We start from the raw sequence: 14,300 nt of genomic DNA on the forward strand, positions 1-14,300 counted from the left end.
GTAACTGTTGAAAAAACTCACGCTTTGAATGAAGAGACCTTCCAAACAGGCTTTGTGTGAGCAGCATGGCCGTTTATTCACCTGGGTGCAGGAGGGCTAAGGCCGAAAAGGGCGTTAGCAAAGGGCAGTGGGATAGGAGTTGGTTTTATAGGTTTGGGTAGTTTTTTGGGGGGCGGGGGTGTTGCAGAGTAAGTTCAGTTACAGTGGTGGGGGATAGGGGCAAGGAGTATACCTGCAGTTACAATGGCAGGGTTGGGTGAGAGGTATTTACATTATCATAAGAACAGTTAAGATGGCAGGGTTGGGTGAGGGGCTTGTGGGGAAGCTCTGCTGGGCAATCAGGGACAATGGCGAATGCAGGCAGGGGGTGGGAGACAGCAGCCTGGGCAGGCAGGACTTCAGACTTTCAGGCTCCAGGCTTGCAGATGGAGGCCTGACATACCTGTCTTTTTAGGTAGAGAGAAAGAATTAGGGAAGAGGGGGTGATAACACATTTTAAGGGATGGGGGCGAAGTTTCTCAAGGCTTCTTCGAGCGGGATTGGGGGTGGGGTGGAAACCTAAAAATGGGAAAGAATTTAGACTACTAGGAGATTTTGGGGAAAGGGGTGATATTGTGGGGTTGTTGGAAGGAGCGTTTGTCGTATTGACTGACTGGTTACTGCTTGTAAACGATTTGTAGGAATTGACAGATTAATTGGAAAAACACAGAGTTTAAGAGAAGGAGAAAGACAGTATTAGAGGAGGTTAGCTGTGTGGAGGGAGAGCTTTTGTTTTATGGTGTGTGAGGAAGCGTGTGGTATCTATAAGCAACCACTTACTTTTTTTTTTTTTTTTTTTTTTTTGAGACGGAGTTTCGCTCTTGTTACCCAGGCTGGAGTGCAATGGCGCGATCTCGGCTCACCGCAACCTCCGCCTCCTGGGTTCAGGCAATTCTCCTGCCTCAGCCTCCTGAGTAGCTGGGATTACAGGCACGCGCCACCATGCCCAGCTAATTTTTTGTAGTTTTAGTAGAGACGGGGTTTCACCGTGTTGACCAGGATGGTCTCGATCTCTTGACCTCGTGATCCACCCGCCTCGGCCTCCCAAAGTGCTGGGATTACAGGCTTGAGCCACCGCGCCCGGCCTTGCAACCACTTACTTTTATTAACAGCATTGGGTTTGCGCAGAGAACGGGGGCCAGATTAAGAGTGAAATATTAGCTGTAATTGCCCGGGGGAAACGTGTAAACCCGCAACTTAAACAAAAGCAGGGCATGCAAAAGTAAATGAGTACAGTGAATTTGAGCACAGTCAGACAGTAAATAATAGAAACAGACTTTTTGAGGGTGTGGTTTAAGTAGTGGGGCGACTGCTACTTAAGGTGGGGAAGGCGAGGGGCTGAACCTAAGTGTGTGAGGTGTAAAGAGCAAACTTTGGAGATTGTGAGGGCTAGACGGTAAATGGGGCAGAGCCTGTGATTTTGAGGGATTTTAAGAGTATTAGGGCGGCAGCTGCTGCTGTGCGTTGTCGTGAGGGCCAGCCCAGGACTGTGAGGTTAAGTTGTTTGGATAAAAAGGCTGCAGACCATGGGCCTGGCTCCTATGTGAGGATCCCAACCACACAGCCCTGGATTGTAGCCGTATATAATGAAAAAGTGTTGAGACAGGTTGGGGAGAGCTAGGGAGGGAGCAGTTTTTACAGCTGTTTTTTTGTTTTTTTTTTTTTTGTTGTTGTTGTTTTTTTTTTTGAGACGGAGTTTCACTCATGTTACCCAGGCTGGAGTGCAATCGCGCGATCTCGGCTCACCGCAACCTCCGCCTCCTGGGTTCAGGCAATTCTCCTGCCTCAGCCTCCTGAGTAGCCGGGATTACAGGCACGCACCACCATGCCCAGCTAATTTTTTGTATTTTTAGTAGAGACGGGGTTTCACCATGTTGACCAGGATGGTCTCGATCTCTTGACCTCGTGATCCACCCGCCTCGGCCTCCCAAAGTGCTGGGATTACAGGCTTGAGCCACCGCGCCCGGCCTTTACAGCTGTTTTTTAAGGAGCGAATGGAGTGAGGAAAGGATTTAGGCTTAATAGGGTTGGATACGTTTTCTTTAGTGAGTTTATACAATGGCTTAGTTAGAATAGCGAAACCTGGTATCCAGAGGTGAAAGTAGCAACCGCACCCAGGAAGGAGAGAAGCTGTTGTTTGGTGGATGGGGTTGGGGTTTGGGAAATTAATTGGTTACAGTTGGCAGGGAGAGCTCATGTTTGCCGGTGAAAGATTATAAGAGACGGGGAAGAAATGTGGGCTTTGGAAGGGGATACACGAAACCCCTTTGAGTATAGATGCTGAAGAAGCAGGAGGGTGAATTAAAAGGCCGTGTTGCAATAGACGGGTGATAACAGGCTTTACTTTTAAAGCCTGTTATGGGATGGGGTACTGGGGCTGGACAGGGTAAGGTGGTTAGGTTTTAAGGGGATGATGAGGGGTGAGTGACTTGTAGCAACAGGTGGGAAGGTGGTGTTTTACACACTACTGTTAAGGTCGGGGGATATAAGGGGGCTATTGAGGGAGGTACCGGTTTGGGGAGGAGGGCGGCAACGAGGTGTGGCTGTAGCCCAGGAATGGTTAAGGAGGCAGACAATTTTGCTAGGATATTTTGGCCTAACAGGGAAACTGGACAAGGGGATGATTAGGAAAGAATGTGGAACGGAGTGCTGGCCTAATTGACATCAGACTTGGGGAGTTGTGAGAGGCCTGGAGGCCGTGCCGTCAATTCCCACAACAGTTATGGAGGCCAAGGAGACAGGTGCTTGAAAAGAAGGCAGCATGGAGTAGGTGGCCTCCATGTTGATTAAGAAGGGGATGGACTTACCCTCTGCTGTAAGAGTTACCTGAAGTTTGGCGTCTGGGATGGTCCACGGGGCTTCTGAGATGCTTGGGCAGCGTTAGTCTTTAGCTGTCAAGCTGAGGATTGGAGCTTCAGGAGCTCTGGGAGCAGCATCGTTGAGTTGGGCAATCAAATTTCTGGGGGTGCCCCGCACAGACAGGGCAGGGCTTAGGAGAAATCCCAGGCTGCAGGCATTTCTTGGCCCAGTGGCCAGGTTTTCAACACTTGAAGCAACGTCCAGGAGGGGCTGGACGCTGCAGTCTGGGTGCTTTGAAGTCTTTGTGAGCCAATGGTGTGACTGGGCTTTGTTTTACCGAAGAGGCAAGCATTTGTAGTTCTGAGATGCGCTGCTGCCAAGCAGATTTTTTCCTATTATTTAATACCTTGAACGTGAGGTTGCTTAATTCCTATTGTGGGGTTTGAGGGCCAGGTTTTAATTTCTATACCTTTTTGTAATGTTGGGGTTGATTGGGTGTAAAATGCATGTTAATCATTTTTTAGGGGTGACAGTAGAAGGAAAGATGACATTTAAGTTACTCCAGGTAAGAGTAAAGACTGGGTTAACTATTGGAGGACGTGATGAAAAGGAGCCTAACTGGTGGCCAATTTGGAAAGGTTGGATAAAGGAAAAGGAATGTGCACCCTAACTATGCCTTTGGCACCAGCCACCTCTGGAAGGGGAATTGTTGGGGAGGGGCAGAGGAGGTAGCTTCAGGACTAAACTGTAACTGCGTATGAGGTGGGGAGGTGACAGGAGGGGAAGAAGGAGGTGGGTTGTGGGCAGAGGAAGAGGAGGAAGGCTCTGGGGGTTGGGGTTAGGTTCCAGATTAGGGCCTGGTTTGGACAGGTGGGGAGGAGAATGGTTGGAAGGGTTGATAGACACGAAAGATTCTGGCTTACCAGCAGAGGAAGGAGGGGCAGACAGAAAGGAAGATAAGGAGTGGAGATTAGGGAGGGATTGGTGTGTAAAAAAATGCCTGGACATAGGAAATTTAAGACCATTTGCACGTGTTGCGACAAAAATTGTCTAAATTATGTAAAATAGAGAGGTTGAAAGTGTCATTTTTCAGCCAATTGGAGCTGTTGTTTAACTTATATTTTGGCCATGCAGGGTTACAGAAGATGAGACGTTTGTGTTTTAGGTCAGGAGACAGTTGAAGAGACTTGAGGTTTTTTAGAACACAGGCCAGCAGAGGAGGGAGGGTTAGAGGACGGATGATTGCCCATGGTTCTGGAAAGGCAGCAGAGACAGGAAAAATGGGCACGCAATCCAGCTGCTCAAAAGGCGTCCCTAGTTGAGCCTGGGTTGAACCTCATCATTGGTAGGTGGTCAAAGAGAGCGTCCTCTACGTTGACCTGCCACCAATATCGGCCATAAGCCTGGTGGGCGAGTGACTAGGGTGAACGTCTCCACGATAGTCAAACCCCTGGGGAAACTGGGTCCCCGGATCCATGACCTACGTAGGATATTCCAGTCACGAACCTCACGGAAGAACCTGGTTTACCTGATTTTCATTGTCTTTGTGGTGAAACCGAAAGGGGGAGGAAGGGAAAAGGAAAAGAAAAAGGATGGGAAAGCAGAAAAGAGAGACTGCTTACCAAAATAACCGGTGGTGTGCGTCTGTGGGCTGGTCTGATGACCTCAGGTCGGTACGTAGATCTGTTCATGGAATGAGCACAACAACAGGGAAGGGGGTTAGGTCTCCCACAGGAGCTCCCCCGTCCCGGGTTTCGGCACCAAATGTTGAAAAAAATGCACGCTTTGAATGAAGAGACCTTCCAAACAGGACTTGTGTGAGCAGCATGGCCGTTTATTCACCTGGGTGCAGGTGGGCTAAGGCCGAAAAGGGCGTTAGCAAAGGGCAGTGGGATAGGAGTTGGTTTTATAGGTTTGGGTAGTTTTTTGGGGGGCGGGGGTGTTGCAGAGTAAGTTCAGTTACAGTGGTGGGGGATAGGGGCAAGGAGTATGCATGCAGTTACAATGGCAGAGGTATTTACATTATCATAAGAACAGTTAAGATGGCAGGGTTGGGTGAGGAGCTTGTCAGGGAAGCTCTGCTGGGCAATCAGGGACAATGGCGAATGCAGGCAGGGGGTGGGAGACAGCAGCCTGGGCAGGCAGGACCTCAGACTTTCAGGCTCCAGGCTTGCAGAAGGAGGCCTGACAGTAATGTTGTTTGTGTTACACCAAGCTTCACGAAGCATAAAGAAACCAGAATTTTCTGCAACAGAAGGGACAGAGGCCAGGACAATTTGGGTCTACATGTGTGGCAAGATGTATTTACTGGCGCAGACTCCACTGTGAGAATGTGCTTAATGTCCATGGTCTTACCTCATGCATGGCCGCAGTGTTAGTCAAGATTAGCAAACAGTCCCTCTCTAAAGAAAGAGGGAAAGAGAGAGAGAGAGAGAGAAAGAGAAAAAGGAGAGATTAATTTTAAGGAATCGGCTCACAAAATCATGGGAACAGGCAAATCCAAAATGACAGGACAGCAGGCTGGAAATTCAGGTGAGGATTGATGTTGCAAGTCCTGATCTGAAATCTGCAAGACAGACCAGCAGGTTGGACACAGAGCCAAAGTTTCTGTGTGGCAGTCTTGAGGCAGAATTGATTCTTACCCAGGAAACCTCAGTCGGCTCTCAGGGCGTTCAACTGATTGGATGAGGACCTTCCGTATTATAGAGAGTAAACTAGTTTACTTAAAGCCAATTGATTGTAAATGTTAATCATGTCTACAAGTACCTTCAGAGCAACACCTAGACTAGTGTTTGTCCAAATAACTGGGCATCATAGCTTAGCAAGTTGTGCATAAAACTAACCATCACAGCCACCTCCCAGTTATAAGGGGCCTCCTGGACCCACCACCTAGACCATCTTTCTTTCCCCTATTCCCTCTAGGGATTTAGTATTTCTCCTTTCAGACACTCCAAACACAAAAGGGGTGGTAACCCCTCACTTTCCTGTAGGCTACATCCGTATTTACAGTGGTCTCCTCAGTGCCTTCCAGTGTAACTGTCACACTCACACACACCCCCACTTGGAGAGAAGTGGACACAGAGGTGATTTATCCTCCAAAGCCTAACCACAGTGACATTCTGGCTCCTCTTTCACTTGAGAAGGGACAGAAAGGGAAAGAAAACAAGTACATAGGCTTAACCTCTAGTGGAGTAGTCAGTCACATATAGTAGAAAAACAAAAAAGGCAAACAACCTATATGCTCTGCAATAGGTGATTGGTTTGATGGATAGATAGATAGATAGATAGAGATATATGTATATGGGGCTAGGCACAGGAGATCACACCTGTAATCCCAGCATTTTGGGAGGCCAAGGTATGAGGATCACTTGAGCCTAGGAGTTTGAGACCAGTATAGGCAAGGTAGTGAGACCTCATCTCTACAAAAAATATACAAAATTATACAAAATTGGCCAGGCGTGGTGGCTCATGCCTGTAATACCAGCACTTTGGGAGGTCGAGGTGGGTGGATCACAAGGTCAGGAGTTCGAGAGCAGCCTGGTCAACATAGTGAAACCCCATCTCTATTAAAAATACAAAAATTAACCAGGCATGGTGGCGGGTGTCTGTAATCCCAGCTACTTGGGAGGCTGAGGCGAGAATCACTTGAACCCAGGAGGTGGAGGCTGTAGTGAGGCAAGACCACGCCATTGCACTCCAGCCTGGACAACACAGCGAGACTCTGTCTCAAAAAAAAAAAAAAAATGTATACACACACACACACACACATACACAAAATTAGGTAGGCATGGTGGTACATGCCTGTGGTCCCGGTTACTCAGGAGGCTGAGATGGGAGGATTACTTGGCCTGGGAGGTTGAGACTGCAGTGATAAAGTCGCTGCACTCCAGCCTGGGAGACAGAGCACAACACTATCTCAAAAAAAAAAAAAAAAAAGGCTGGGTGCGGTGGCTCAAGCCTGTAATCCCAGCACTGTGGGAGGCCGAGGCAGGTGGATCACGAGGTCAAGAGATCGAGACCATCCTGGTCAACATGGTGAAACCCTGTCTCTACTAAAAATACAAAAATTAGCTGGGCATGGTGGCGCGTGCCTGTAATCCCAGCGACTCAGGAGGCTGGGGCAGGAGAATTGCCTGAACCCGGGAGGCTGCGGTGAGCCGAGATCGCACCATTGCGCTCCAGCCTGGGTAACAAGAGCGAAACTCCGTCTCAAAAAAAAAAAATTATGACTCATCATTACAAAAGACTACTACAGCCATTATTGATCTTTCAAAGATTATTTCATCACTTTGAAAAATAGCCATAATAAAGTGAAAAAAAATCAGTTCACAAAACAGTATGTTCAATATGATCCCAGTTTTATAATATGTATTTAGTAATTACATACATCTATAATTTCATCAATATACAATCCATCATATATAGTCATCTAATATAAGGTTATAAGACAAATCATTATCTTATATACCACTAAATGAAAGAACACCACTATCACCCTGCTGTCCAGGATGAGTGCAGTGGTGCAATCACAGCTCACTGCAGCTTTGATCTCCGGGGCTCGATAGATCCTCTCACCTCAGCCTCCTTCCAAGTAGCTGAGACTATAGGCATGCACCAGCATGCCTGGCTAATTTTTGTATTTTTTTTTTTTTTTTTTTTTGAGACGGAGTTTCGCTCTTGTTACCCAGGCTGGAGTGCAATGGCACGATCTCGGCTCACCGCAACCTCCGTCTCCTGGGTTCAGGCAATTCTCCTGCCTCAGCCTCCTGAGTAGCTGGGATTACAGGCACGTGCCACCATGCCCAGCTAATTTTTTGTATTTTTAGTAGAGACGGGGTTTCACCATGTTGACCAGGATGGTCTCGATCTCTTGACCTTGTGATCCACCCGCCTCGGCCTCCCAAAGTGCTGGGATTACAGGCTTGAGCCACCGCGCCCGGCCGGGAATTTTTGTATTTTTTTATAGAGACAGGGTCTCACTACGTTGCCCAGGTTGGTCTCAAACTCCTGGAAACAAGCAATCCTCCCGTCTTGACCTCCCAAAGTGCTATGATTACAGGCATGATCCAACACTGCTATGTTCTGACACCATCAATCAAAGATACATACCAATTTCAGAAATGTTAAAGATTTTTAAAAAGCATCTTAGAATTGATGAAATATATGGGTACATATGAATCACATATGCACAGAAAAAGAGAAAAGTATATCATACCAAAATAGCAACAGTGGTTATCTCTGGGTGACATAGCTATGGGTAACTTGTCTTCCTTTTGTGTTTTTTCTGTGCATCTGAAATTTTGCACATTGAAAATGTGATATTTGGACAATTAGAAAAAACAAAATATTCCCCATCCCACCTGACTCTTTCAAACCTTCTCCCTGACTCTTATTCTCCTCCCTATTCTCTTTGGGTTCTTTGTCCAGGTCCCAATCCAATGCCATGCTGAGCCAAATTGGAGCTGGAAGCAAAAGGAAAAATATAAGCTCCTGGGTTTAATGCAAGCAAACTTATTAGTCATATTTTCAAAACTAACTGTTTTGCTTATTTCATTTCCTTATTTATTTATTTATTTTACAATTTCCATTTTATTTTTCTCCAGAGAATAGTTGTCTTCCATCTCTACTCAGCTCCTTACATGGGTTTTGGTGGGGGTCGTGGGGCAGCACCCGCAGGTCTAAATCGGAGTGGGGGTGTTTGGTCCTTGCGGGCTTCACGAGATCGATTCCTGACTACTTTGCTGTGAATTGCATAACTCACACAGTAATGTAGCTTCACGTAGAGCTTGGGAAGTACATAGGCATCAAAGACGCTCGCTTCAGAAATATCCCTGACTGCTGCGGCCTCCACTGTTTCAAATGACGAATTTCTTTTTTTTTGTTTGTTTTTTTTTTTTTTTTTTTTTTTTTTGAGACGGAGTTTCGCTCTTGTTACCCAGGCTGGAGTGCAATGGCGCGATCTCGGCTCACCGCAACCTCCGCCTCCTGGGTTCAGGCAATTCTCCTGCCTCAGCCTCCTGAGTAGCTGGGATTACAGGCACACGCCACCATGCCCAGCTAATTTTTTGTATTTTTAGTAGAGACGGGGTTTCACCATGTTGACCAGGATGGTCTCGATCTCTTGACCTCGTGATTCACCCGCCTCGGCCTCCCAAAGTGCTGGGATTACAGGCTTGAGCCACCGCGCCCAGCCCAAATGATGAATTTCTTAATGGCCTTGCCCTTGGGCACGCATCGGGTACGGTTTGTGCAGCGAATAGGCTGAACATGGCCTCGGCCCTTTTTGGCACGACTGTTGTTCCTTCTTTTCTTTGTCATCTTGGAAGCTCGCAGCGGAGAAAAAAGCTATTTATTTATTTTTTAGTAGAGACAGGATTTCGCCCTGTTGGCCAGGCTGGTCTCAAACTCCTGACCTCAGGTGATCCACCCACCTTGGCCTCCCAAAGTGCTGGGATTACAGGCATGAGCCACTCCACCGTGCCTGGCTGCTTATTTCATTTTCAATTGTGAGATTGCCATGTTTGACAATTACTCTTGACTAAGTAATGATCTTAAATAAATTATAATTAACTAAGGCTGAAGTAAAATCATAATAAATTTCATTATGGAATAAATATTTAAAGTAATGCTGTGAGTTTTAATACACCTATATTTCAAGTTTTCAATGTTTTCAATGTTTTTTTCAACTACTTTAATGCTCTAGGAAAAAATAACCATTCAAAAAATACAGAAAAACATGTATGAGGGTACATATTTTTCTTTTTTCCTCAGGCTTCAATATGGCTTAGGAGGAAACCTTTTCTTTTTAAAATAAAGATGGAGTCTCACTACGTTGCCCAGGCTGGTCTCAAACTCCTGCAAGTCTCAAATTTCTGCAGGCAAGTGATCCTCTTGCCTCAGCCTCCCAAACTGCTGGGATTACAGACATGAGTCACCACGCCTGGCTGATTCTTTAAATTTTTGACACTTTGTGCATCACTGATTATTTGCCTTAATTTTTTTTTTTTTTTTTTTTTTGAGACGGAGTTTCACTCTTGTTACCCAGGCTGGAGTGCAATGGCGCAATCTTGGCTCACCGCAACCTCCGCCTCCTGGGTTCAGGCAATTCTCCTGCCTCAGCCTCCCGAGTAGCCAGGACTACAGGCACGCGCCATCATGCCCAGCTAATTTTTTGTATTTTTAGTAGAGACAAGGTTTCGCCATGTTGACCAGGATGATCTCGATCTCTTGACCTCGTGATCCACCCGCCTTGGCCTCCCAAAGTGCTGGGATTACAGGCGTGAGCCACCGCGCCCGGCCTTGCCTTAATTTTAATGTTTTTAAAATATTGCATTTAAGTTTTTTTCGTTTGTTTGTTTGTTTTTTGAGACAGAGTTTCGCTCTTGTTACCCGGGCTGGAGTGCAATGGCGCAATCTTGGCTCACCGCAACCTCCGCCTCCGGGGTTCAAGCAATTCTCCTGCCTCAGCTTCCTGAGTAGCTGGGACTACAGGCGTGCGCCACCACGCCCAGCTAATTTTTGTATTTTTAGTAGAGACAGGGTTTCATCTTGTTGACCAGGATGGTCTCAGTCTCTTGACCTCGTGATCCACCTGCCTCGGCCTTTCAAAGTGCTGGGATTATAGGCGTGGGCCACTGTGCCCGGCCACATTAAAGTATTATGTATCTTGGTTACTGAGTTTTTTGATGTCCCCTCAAATTTTGCACTCAAGAGAAGTGCCTCCCTTGCCGTACCCTAGTCCTAGCCCTGCCCCTTCATAGTCCTTTTTATACGTATCAGGCTCCCCTGACAAACTACAGGTGTCTGGATGAGAGAGATGTGACTTATTATCCTTGTATCTCCACACCTGACCTAGCATAGAGGCTAACATATGGAGCACCTTAAAAGCATTTTATTGAGGGAAGGAATGGAGGAAGGAAAGAAGGAAAACAGTTAATAATAATGGCTAATATCTAATTTCAACTGACTTATTGTGTAGCAGATGCTGCGTTAAACACTTTGCTTATTTAATCTAACAACCCAATCATAAAAATAACATATCCATTTTACAGATGAGGAAGTTGAGGCACACAGAGATGGGTGAATTGTAGCGCATGAGTGACTGCGCTATAATTATAACTCCTATCAAGCAGGAGAAGTTCTGCTTGGGGTTCCCCAAAACGTTTCCTGCTTTGACTGTTTTTCTCCTGAGCATGGGAATGAGATGAGGAGGAAGTGTAAATAAGGAGGACAGAAGTACAGCAGGCAGATATAACTTAAAAGACCAAACTCTCACACTTTCAAATGTTATCTCACTTGAGCTGCATTAACGACCTTGGGTACCATTCACTGCACTTTACAGATAAGAAACAAGATGGAGGGAGGGAGTGGGAGACTCTCCTTGCTTCCTTCAGGGTAGGGGAGAGTGAGTGAGATGACAGGTAGGGATGACAGACGGTGAGGTTGACCCCAGAGCCTCCTCCTAACCTTCCTGGCACGTTCTCTTCCCCTGCATACTCCCCTAGCTAAGTGGAGACAGCACCTCCCCGCAAGGGCAGGTCTCCCTCACTCTGCCCCACCCAGAGGTGGGGATCCCCTCACCAGGGACCTTATGGAAGGAAGAGACAAGATAAGGGGCAAGGCTGTTGTCAACAGCCTCACAGAACTGCCCTTGTCCTGCTTCTACTGTTCTGTTCCTCTCTAGGTTTCTTGCCTTCCCTTTTCACATGAACGTGCACTCCTGCGAAAAGTGAAACTCAGAACACCCAAAACCCGAATCTGAACAGCCAAAAAATAAAAATAAGATTGTGAGGAAAAAATGAAACTCATAGGACTTCCTGAGAACGGGTCATTCCGGGTCTTTGCAACCAAGGGACTCAGACATGTCCTGCAGAAGCACTATGGGAACTTTCAGTCATGAATATGCATACATGGTGTCTGGAGATAGATGATGTCTAGAGACAGGTGGGAAATGGAGCTTTTACCGGATACATTTTCATAGTGCCTGACTTCTTACCATGTGCATATGCAACTTTTTCACTTTCATTTTTTTTATTTTATTTACATATAATTTCTTCATTTACAGAAACGCTTTTTTTTTTTTTTTTTTTTTGGAGTCTTGCTCTGTTGCCAGGCTGGAGTGCAGTGGTGATCTTGGCTCTCTGCAACCTCTACCTTCCAGGTTCAAGCAATTCTCCTGCCTCAGACCCCTGAGTAGCTGGGACTACAGGCGCACACCACCATGCCCAGCTAATTTTTGTATTTTTAGTAGAGACATTGACCAAGATGGTTTCCAACTCCTGACCTAGTGATCTGCTTGCCTTCCAAAGTGCTGGGATTACGGCATGAGCCAGCACACCTGGTCTGTTTTGTCTTTGGGTTTTTTGTTTGTTTGTTTTGTTTTTGTTTTTCAGAAACAGGGTCTTGCTTGTTGCCCAGACTGGAGTGGAGTGGTGCAATCACAGCCTCTAACTCCTAGGCTCAAGCAATCTTCCCACCTCAGCCTCCAAAGTAACTGGAACCACAGGCACATGCCAACACACCCAGCTAGATTTTTTCTTTTCTTTTTTACATATATATATATATATATATATATTTTTTTTTTTTTTTTAATTTAAAGACAGGGTTTCACCATGTTGGTCAGGCTGGTCTTGAACTCCTGACCTCAGGTGATCCGCCCGCCTTGGCCTCCAAAGTGCTTGGATTACAGGCGTGAGCCACCACACCTGGCCAGATTTTTTATTTTCAGTTTTTCACTATATGTTTTTTTAAACTTTTAGGTTCAGGAATGCATGTGCAGGCTTGTTACATAGGTAAATTGCATGTTGCAAGGGTATGGTGTACAGATTATCATCCGGGTAATAAGCATAGTACCCAACAGGGAGTTTTTTGATCCTCTCCCTCCTCCCACCCTCCACCCTCAAATAGGCCCCCGTGTCTGTTGTATTTTGATTTTTTGTAGAGACAGGGTCTTGCTGTGTCAGTCTGAACTCAAACTCCTGGCTTCAAGGGGTCTCCCACTTCAGCTTCCCAAAGTGCTGGGATTATAGGCGTGAGCTACCCGCCCCCCCAGCCTAAAACACCATTTTTTGAAAGTTGCCTGCACCAGCGGAGGCAGAGGTTGCAATCACTATTCCGTGTCGGCTCATCTGCAAACCTTCCTGGAGTGGTGGAGAGGAAACCTGCACCGTCCTTCCTGTTAGAGGAGAACAGCTCAGTGCATGACACATTAGAGGTGGGTCACACATCCTGCAGACTACATGCACCTCCAAATTAGGCAGCTAATTATTCTGAGAAGTCAAAGTCACGTTTAAAATCAGAGTCAGCTGAAGTAAAATCAGATGAGCAATTTGCTTGCAGAATGCAAAGCACAAAACGAAGACTGCTGTTACTTCTTGGGAAGCTGGGCCCCGCCCTATCAGGAGCTCCAGGCTGGGGGTAATGGTCATGACCCTGTCCTGGGAAGGAATAGGGGCCATTCAACTCAGGTCAGGTTGGGTTTTGACTAAGGTCATACCAAGAATCAGGTCAGGATCACACAACCCCTGAGGATCACAGGGCAGAGGTGGAGGAAGGACAGAGCAAAGAAGGTAGGTTGGACCTGTACAGGGAGTGTCCAGCCCCAAGAAAAAAGAAATGACACCGGGCTCGGTGGCTCACACCTGTAATCCCAGCACTTTGGGAGGTTGAGGTGGGCGGTTCACCTGAGGTCGGGAGTTTGAGACCAGCCTGACCAACATGGAGAAACCCCATCTTTACTAAAAATACAAAATTAGCCAGGCATGGTGGCACATGCCTGCAATCCCAGCTACTCGTGAGGCTGACTAAGGAGAATCGCTTGAACTCGGGAGATGGAGGTTGTGGTGAGCTGAGATAGTGCCATTACACTCTAGCCTGGGCAACAAGAGTGAAACTCTGGGAAAAAAAGGAAAGGAAAGGAAAAAGGAAAGGAAAAAGGAAAGGGGAGGGGAGGAGGAAGAAAAAGAGAGAGAGAAAGAAAGAGAAAGGGAAAGAGAGAGGAGGAGGGGGGAAGAGGAGGGGAGGAAAGAGAGAGAGAGGCTGGTGCGGTGGCTCATGCCTGTAATCCCAGCACTTTGGGAGCCCGGGGGAGGTAGATCACCTGAGGTCAGGAGTTCGAGACCAGCATGGAGAAACCCATCTCATTTTTTTTTTTTTTTTTTTTTTTTTGGGACGGAGTTTCGCTCATGTTACCCAGGCTGGAGTGCAATGGCGCGATCTCGGCTTACCGCAACCTCTGCCTCCTGGGTTCAGGTAATTCTCCTGCCTCAGCCTCCTGAGTAGCTGGGATTACAGGCATGCGCCACCATGCCCAGCTAATGGAGAAACCCATCTCTACTGGAGATATAAAATTAACTGCACGACTGCACTCCAGCCTGGGCAACAAGAGCGAAACTCCATCTAAAAAAAAAGAGAAAGAAGAAAGAAAGAGAGAGAGAGAGAGAGAGAGAGAGAGAAAGAAAGAA

The sequence above is a fragment of the Sapajus apella genome, unplaced genomic scaffold, assembly GCF_009761245.1.
Source record: "Sapajus apella isolate SASKATOON/1434 unplaced genomic scaffold, GSC_monkey_1.0 scaffold2, whole genome shotgun sequence".
Classification (NCBI taxonomy): domain Eukaryota; kingdom Metazoa; phylum Chordata; class Mammalia; order Primates; family Cebidae; genus Sapajus; species Sapajus apella.